Raw genomic sequence first — 9504 nt, 5'->3', positions numbered from 1 at the left:
GGGTGGCACGGCTGCTTGGCTGTGGGAGGCTCTGTGGCCAGGCCATCCATGCTATTGGCCTCTCTTCTCCTTGAGCTCCTGGGTCACATGTAAACATCTGACCCCGTGAGCAGAGGGAGCCAGGAATGAAGCAGGAGAGAAGCAGACAGAACTGGGAGGCCCAGGGAGTCTCTGCAAAGTCCAGTTCATGATCAGCCCTTCGAAGCGTGGCTGCTCCCCACCCTCCGGTTCTGTGGAGCACCTCGGATCTTTATATGAGTTATCTTTGTCTCTATCGTAATAAAGCTAGTTTTGCTTTGTTTTATTTGTAATTAAAAAAATTTCTAAATAATGTCACTTGCCCCTCACATTTGCACTCATTGTCTCTTGCAGGCTGTGAGATACCTGTGCCCCACATCCTGAATTCCGTCCTGCCACAAATCCCTGGCTCCTGGTTCTACCGTCCATCTCCTGTGGCTCGAATGCTACATATGCACAGCGTGGGACTTGGGTCAGCACATAAGCTTTCCCACACCCCTTTGAGAAGGGTCCTGAAATCCCTGTAGGAAGCACCTACATCATCCCGATTGATCGAATTCCCAAGTCCACAGAACTGTACTAGAGTGGATGTCAGGCCTTGAGGCAGCTTGCTGGTTGCTTCTGAACCAGACTTCCCTGCCAACGGGTCACAATGCTCCTGGTCCCTTCCGCCTCTGTGGGGAACATGTTATGGGGCCCCTACAGGCCCTGGGGAGATCATTTTGAGATGATTTTTGTGATCTCCAAGTCCAAATGCCCTGGGTCCCTGCCTCTCTGTGATCCCACCTGTCCTCCTCCAGCTGGGTTTGCCCATGTTGGTTCAGCAGAGGTGTCACCTTCCCCCTGCCATGCTCAGCCCTTGCTGCTGCCTCTGCAGGACTTGCCCCATGTCCTGCAGATCCTGGCTCAAATGTCTCTTTGTTAGGAAAGCCCTGCTGAGCACCTGAAATGGCATCCTCAGCCACGCTACAACTGTCCCTCAATTCCATTTTGCTTTCTTCATAGAAGTTATTGTTTTGATTTACCATTTACTGTTTCACCTTGGAGCTGGGCCCTGCCCCTCTGTGTCTAATGTGGTTCAGCAGGTGTCACTCAGGCCCAACAGTAAGAGGCCCTTCAGGAGAGGTTCTATCTTGGGCTTGGCACAGTGCAAGGCTCTGGGTGGTGACCACTGAGTCCCTGACCATGACCACTACAGGAAGAGGAACAGGGACAGTGAGGAGGAAGAGTCCCACATGTGGTTGTGGTCTGGGGTGTGGAGAGCAGTCTCAGTGTGGACCCGTGGTGGGAGTGGGGCCTTGGGTTCAGGAACTTCTCTGGAGACTGAAAGGGTGGGAAGGCAGGAGGGCATGGCCCAGGGCTCATGCCTGCACTGCTCTCCTGCCTCACGGCACTGCCATGGCCAGCATTATTGTCACCTGAAGACTGAGCTTCATCTGCATTTTATCCTCTGAAAGCAGCTTGGTGATGCAGCAGAAGGCCGTTCTCCCTCAGTGCTCAGTGTGGGACATGGAATAAGACCACTGTTGACTTGTTTTACCCAATAAGTGATACCTGAGGGTCAGGAAGACTAGGGACAGCCCACTCCACACCAGCCAGGTGCACAGCCTGATGATGGAGACCACTACTCTTCAACCAAGGGCTCCACCCAGCTCCTAAACGCTTTCCCAGAGACTTGGGGAAGCAGGAGCCAAACATCTGGCATACTGCTAGATAGTGGGTTGAGGTTCTTTGACAATGAAACTTTAAAGAAAGTAGTTTCCCTGAATTTACATATGGTTATCAACTGCCTTTTCTCTTGACTCACATCAGAACTAACAAGCTGCCTGGTAAGCCCAAGGGGCAGCCAGGGAGTTCCTGGGAAGGGGCCAGCGGTCTCCAGGTGCACAGGTAGCCCTCCCACTTCTGAGTTTATCCACAGGTGGACACTACAGATGTCTCCAAAAGATTGTCCACAATGCTGCATGCCTTCGAATGCCATTGCTACTGGGGTCGTCCAAGCGTTATTTAGTGACTTAATTCTACCTAGATAGGGTTAACCTGTAGAATCCCATCTGGTCAAAAAGATAATCACATTGCTGAGGAAACAATCACACTCAATAGAACAGGTGGCCACATCTTGGAGCAGCTTGCCGACTTGCAATCCATCCTGAGTCCAGATGAGGAGGAAGGAGGTTCCCCTGGCAAAGACGCAGGTGAAGCCAGGTGGGGCCACTGATGGCCATGCTCCCTCTGCCCCTGCCAGAGTCACAGTTATGCTTTGATCTTATGTCCTAAGCCATGATTTTTTAAAAGAGGCAGAACAGAGTGTATTTTCAAATATGAGACAAGAAAAATTTGAATTTCTCTAATGGAAATATTTCCAGATGCTCAAAGACCAGGGATTGCAACCAACTCCCATGGCCGAGAACTAAAAGTATTGTCTAAAAGAGTAGTGGAAGTTTTGTTGATATGATTTTTGCTCCAAGTATGCTTCTGGCTAGTTCAGGGAGAAACAAATAGCTTGATGAGGAAATTGTGTGTGTGTGTCTAGATGAGTGAGTTCTGAGATTTTAAGTACATTAGTAATTAGAAACATTAATGGCCATGGCCCTGGGAAGGGAGGAGAAGAAAGAGGGGTCCCTCGGAGAATTATTTAACTGCATTGCCCCCAAGCAATAAAATGTATTTATTTCATTTTATGTGGTTTGGTAATTTAAATGAGTGTCTGAAAGTTGTATTTGCATGTCTGATGGGAGACTCAGAGGCTGAGCAGAGAGTCCTAGGGAGCATGAACTCTACTTCCCTCTGCCCACCCTTCTTGGCTGCTTATTTTCTCTGTGTCTGCGACATGCCAGGTCCCTGTACTGATGCTGCATGCACAATCCAAAGCCCCAGGAGGATGGTGGGGACAGAGGAGCCAGAGGCTGCAGGGGTCTCAGGTTCCTCTGCAGTTGGAAATACTGCGCTGACTCAATGCTGCCTCTAAGGGGCACTCTGCATTCAGTTCAGGAGGAAAGGATTCTGATCCTTAAGAATTTCGTTTTGAATTCTGAGTTCAGAAGGGTAGAGGTGGCCTAGGTGGGAGGAAAACAAGGAGAGGATAATTACAGATAATTTATTCATTTAAAAACTTTTAATAAGAAGTAGATTTTGTTTTCTTCTTTAAAAATATAGAATGCTTCACAAATTTGTGCTTTTCTCCTTGTGCAGAGACTGCTAAGCTAATGATTATTCTAATTAGTTAATTTAGGTGTTCTAACTTTAGTAAATATGCTGCCAAGGAGAGCACAATTATTTATTCTTTAGTAAAGATCTTAAAAATTTGCAATCATTGCCTGGTACATCGGCACATGACTGTAACCCCAGGGAATTGAGAGGCTGAGGCAGAAGGATCACAAGTTCAAGATTAACCTCAGCAACTTAGCAAAGCCCTAAGCAACTTAGAGAGACTCTGTCTAAAAATAAAAAATAAAAAGGGCTGGGGATGTAGCTCAGTGGTAAAGTGACCCTGGGTTCAATCCTTCTTACCAAAATGAAAAAAAAAAATTGCAACAATTGTTGAACTTTTTTATAGCAGACTTACAACTAATAGCTTTGCTCCCCTGGGTGCCATGAAAATGGTTCAGAAGTGGTTCTCACTGACTGCAGAGTGCCTGCACAGAAGAGTAGCTGGTCATGACTGACTCAGCATGCTTTGCACCCACTGTAGCCAAATAAATGTGTCAGGAAAAATGACTTGAACCATCTCGATGGATGGTGAACTGGGACCATGCCATCAGGGACTAGACAAGACATCAAGGTGCCAAATGACTTCATCAAAGGCTGTGCTGATCCACATCCACTCTCCTCTTTTGCTGTGCCACATGAATGTGAAATAAATGAGCCTGTAGTACTTTTGTGCCAGAATTAGGACATACGCAAGGAACTGATCAAATGATGAGATAGTTTCATCATGAAAATAGACAATGATAATAATTCATTGTGATTCATTAAATAAGATACAAATATTTAATCTATACTCATAAAAAGTTTAAACATAAAGGAAGGAAAGGAAAAGTATTTCATTATATTGGAATGCTTGGAGTAAATGTAGAAGAAATTGTGACACTAGAAAAATCACCACTCGGCAACCCTCATAGCAATGATTCAAAGAAGAAATGGAGGGTAAAACTAGTGACTGAAATTTGAATGAGATTTGGGATATTTACATGACTTCATAGTACTACACCCCAAATCTTCCATGAATAGTAAAGGAAATACTAAAGAAAATACTAAAGAATTACTTTACATTGGCAGACACCACCTTGATAAATGACCAAGGTCAGAATCACCTGCCTGAGAAAAATCCTAACTGTAACCCTGTGGTAGTATGTGTCAAAACCCTAAGCTCCACAGCTGCAGCCTTTCTGCTCAAATGCAAGACTTGACTCTAATACCGAGGAAACACCAGTCAGCCCAAAGCAAGATGACAGTCCAGAGGGGCGGGCCTGTGATCTTCTGAAGTGTCAGCTCACGAGGTCAGACAGACTCAGGGAATGTTCCAGACTTCAGGACACTGAAAACCTAACAGTGGATGCATGATCCTGGGCTGGAATGAAAGACATTCACAGGATAACTGAACAGGGCTGGGACCTGGGTGGCATTGCCAGGTCTACATTCATCCCTGATGTTGATGGTTATCTTGTGGCTGGATTGAGGACACTCTTTTTTGTAGAAAAAACACACAAAATAATCCCATAGTAACCTATGTCCAAATGACTGAAGAAAAGTTTCCTTGAACACTTTTTAAAAATTTCTGGTATGAATTTATTTTAAAAGTGAAAGTAACAGTATTCTCTTAAAAAATACTAAACTTGAAAAATGAGGTATGAGTTGATACGCATATTGTCTTATGCTCAATGTAGGAATCATTTTACAAACAAAGCAAACTCAGTATTTCATTGTGATTATGTCGAGGACACTGGATCTTCCTTGGATTTATGAATTTGTTGTGAGAGAAGTCACTAAGATGATTTAGTGGCTTTTTTTCCTAAATCATGGTGTGACCAAATTATTTCAGTGTGAATTATATGAGCTGTTTACACTGAATATGACCTTTTATATAACCAGGTTTGTGAGATTTGTCAATCTACTTACATAAACAAAACTGACATTATCACAGAGGGAAAATTATGTCATCACTTATCCTAAATATGCTTAAGGTTTTCTATATATATAGTCAATATCCTTCTAGAAAGTTTGTACCAGTTTTAACTAAGCAGTGTGAGTTGCGTAAGACAGGCTGTGTACATTTCCCAGCATACTTTCTAAAAATCCGCTTTCTCTCAATAAAAAGGAAGCATGTAGCCAGGCACAGTAATACATGCCTATAATCCCAGTTACTCTAGAGTCTGAAGCAGAAGGATCACAAGTTCAGTTTGGGAATCTTATCCAAACCCTGTCTCAAAATAAAACATAAAAAGGGTCGAGGATATGTTTCCTTGGTAGAACAAGGCTTCATTTAATCCACAGTGCCACCAAAATGCAAGGGGAGTGGTGGTAATTGGAATAAGAAATCATCTCATTGTTCTTATATTAGTCTTATAAGTAGTTTCTACTCAAGTTTTTGCTCTCATTGTAACAAATTTCTTGCACATATAATACACTACATCAAGAAAATCACTTGCATATAAAATACACTACATCAAGAAATTTGCTACTCTCATTGAGGTCCGGATGTCTATGGCCAGGCAAGTGCTGCTGCCCTGGAGTGAGCAGTGCCTGAACATGATCAGGATCCTTTGATTTTCCTTGTGTTCATTTTCAGAAATGTTTTGATTTTAGAAAGTCTCAGATAATGATGCCACTTCCTTTTTTTGTAGTGGGGTGGAGCAAAAGCAAATCAGAAAAGAATGTCCTCAAACTCTCACCACCAGGTATGAGCACCAGTTTCCTTCTGTGTTCCTATGTTCCACCTTCTATACTGCTACAGATGCATTTTACATGCTTCTAAAAAGGTTGATCCTCCCAATGTGTCTAGTAGACTGTGTTCCCTGTCACCTACTAATGGTCATGGTTCCTGCTATGTTCCCCTCTCTACTAGATTTTTCCATCCACACCAAAACATCCTTTAATATTTCCTATTTTATTTAGCAAAGTAAACTCTCCTGGTCGCACTTTCTACACCACCCTCACTGCTGTCTGTATCAGAAGTCTTCTGAAAGATGGCCCATATATATGGCTCTTTCTGTAGTTCTATTCTTGCTGTTCTCCTGGCACCCTATTCCAATCAAATTTATGTCACCTCCACTACATGAGCCAGTTCTCCTCAGTCATGGCCTCCCCATTACTATATCTTAGTTCTCATCTTAGAAGTAAATAAGCATCTTAATAGCCTTACCCAAACATGATTTTCCCACAGGCTGCCCCATTTCAGTGATGGTAACCATTCTACCAGTCAGTGAAACTGTGGTATTACCATTGCTGCTTTGGTTTTTATAGTCTACATCTAATAATGGTCACAAATCCCATAAGCTATATCTTCATAATATACCCCACACCTCACCAGTTCTCACCAGCTCTATAGCTACCACACTTGGTCTAATGTCTTTTCTGACTACTCTAATAGCTTCTCAGCTGTTCTTCTTTCAACCTCCCTCTCTCCCAATCCCTGCCACCACACACATATACAGTTTATTCACAGGACAGAAAACAAAGCAATTCTTTAAAACCACAAGTCAGATTATATCATTGAATGCCCAAAATCCTCCTGTGGTACTCCAGCTCACTAACATAGAAGCCAAGATGACAACATTTTACCAAGCTCTACAGAGTCTTGTCCTTGAGCACCACTCTGACCTGATCTAATTATCTCTCCCTTGCTCATGGCACTTGAGTGATGGTGGCCTCCCTACATTTTATTTTTTTCACTTATTTTAATTGGTTGTACATGACAGTGGAATGCATTTGACACATTAACACCTTCATGCCTTGGAGCCCTTGCACATGTTGTTCCTCATACCTACAATATTCTTCCCCAAATACCCACATGATTAATTCTGTTCCTCAGATCAATAACCTCAAGAGTAATATTAGCAAAATGTTACCCTACTATTCCATTTAAGCTTGCAAATTCATATTTTTCCTGTTTTCCTAAATAGTTATGCCCAAAAGTTCAGCAAGATAGTCATCCATGCAAAGTGGGGATTGGGGGTGACAATCCTGTGCATCATGTCATGAAGCAAGGAGGCCAGCAGCACAGGGAGCACTGGCAAGGAAACGTGAAACAGATGTCAGAGTCTAAACAGGCAAATGCAGCAGATAGAGAAGAGCTCAGTCTTGCAGGAGAATAAGGCTGGCAGCAGAAACAGAACACTGATTTCATTCAGACGGGATTCCTCTAATGTGTAAATATGTTAAGGGTAATGGCAGCCAAGCTTCTCACTGTAGGAAAGGGGAGTCACAAATATGGAAAGTGAAAACTAGAATGACAATGTGGTGCTGGATTGGAATGGGATGCTACAATTCTTAACTCATGGTTTTGGTATACATAATTACAAAAATGGATATGTATTGGAATAGGCATGTATTCATACACATTACCCCAGCTCCATCCACCAGGAAGATATGGAAGCACATGTGGAATCTCATTTTCTGTAACTCACATTAATATATCATTGAAAAATGAAATCATAGCTTGATATAAAGAGGTACCTTTTATTTGAGTTGTTAATGTTTATATGAAGCTCACATTGTGTATAAAATTATTACTTCAGCCTGAAATTCATTTGTCCAATATAACATTTTATTTATAAACATTTTGTCTGATTTGTCCAATATGACATTTCATTGTTTGTACACATTTTGTCTCTCTGATTAAATAAATAATTTCCTAAATCAGCTTGAACTTGTCATCTCTGTTTGTAACTGAGGGTAACAACCAAATTGCTTTTAACTAATTTACATAGCAAGCATAGTAGAATTTTTATTCTACATAAAGTATCAAGTATATATATTCACTCAATAAATGCTAAACTATTTAACAATGAAAATTACTTATATGATCTGCATGCATTTGAATTTAAATCTCATTAAATGTTAAAATATCAAAAACAAAGTAATTGCTAAATTTGCTGCTCTTTTCTTATTTTCAGTTCACCTGATAACTTATCCCTAGTCTCATACTGAATCTGGTTTTGTAAAACTAATTCCAGTTGTGACTAATTTGTTTCACTCTAAAGTTAGCTGGTAAAATGTTTCCAATTCCCAGGCATTTTCCTGACTTATGCCAAAGGCAGCAAAGGCAGGAAAGCTTACATTGACTATGAAGTAATTAAGGAGGTTCAGTCAGTACCTCAGAAGCTACATCCCAGAGGTTCAATGCAATGTTATTTCAGCTCTGTCTAGGTTTTACACTAGAGTGTAAACATTTTTAAAGGAGTGGCTAAGCGTATATTAAGAATGAGATCAACTTAATTTATATATGCAGATTATTTTTGAAGTTTCCAAGACCCACTAAACCAAAAACTATTGTTATCAGTCATGCTAGGCTAATAAGAGCAATACTCTCACTATGATTCCTAGATGGTCAGCAGAGGATGGTGCACAGGACCTGAGCTCTATGTTCTAAGTCAGGAAGAAGGGCACATTACAAGGTATACATTAACTCTCAAAATTTTATCCAGAACATATTGCCACTTACATTTTATAAACCAATATAAGATAAATAGCTCCATCTAATTTCAAAGGTACATGAAAATGCAATCCTAACATGTACCCAAAATGGAGTGAACTGCAACGATTTGGTGAACAGTAATGATGACTACTATAACATACCCTACATTTCACAAATATCCTTCTCATTTTTCCTTACAAGCAAAATATACTACCACCTTCCCACAGGGATAATCCAAAAGTCATGGCTTTGAAACTCAAAGTTCAGGACCTTTGGATGATAGGAGTGGTATGGCCATACCCTGGATGTGACCTCTAAAAGATCTAAGGGTTCAGTAACTACAAATGTGAATTATCTGTCCCACAAACCCAATTTACAAGTGAAGCAGAATAGGACCACCCAAATAAATACTCACATTCAAAAAGTGAAAAAATGGAAGACATAATGTAGAAGATGCTGGTGCCCAGCAGTTAATGAAATCTACAAGTCAGATCACCTCTTACATGAGTTAAGAAGTTATTGTTGATTAGGCCTTCATTTTACTTCCTGAGAGTAACACCCTCCCATTTTTCTTCATTGTCCCTGGCTCTACCTTCTAGAATAGACTTCCTTCCCATAATTTCTTCAGTCACATGTAAAGTCAGCACCCAAGATGCACACACTCTTCTTGCAAATTCTGAGTTCCTTTCTTCTGACCTTGTATGGCATTATTTCAAGCCTCAGTGAGTTATCAGTGAGGGTCCAGACTAATGGTTGTCAGTACTACTTTGTTAAAAACAGCAAAAAATTTAATCCATTGATTGCAATTATTTCCATGTGACAGTAGCCATAGCCATAGTTAATTTCTAGAC

This window comes from Sciurus carolinensis (assembly GCF_902686445.1).
Source record: "Sciurus carolinensis chromosome 14 unlocalized genomic scaffold, mSciCar1.2 SUPER_6_x, whole genome shotgun sequence".
NCBI lineage: Eukaryota > Metazoa > Chordata > Mammalia > Rodentia > Sciuridae > Sciurus > Sciurus carolinensis.
This window is presented reverse-complemented; position numbering follows the sequence as displayed.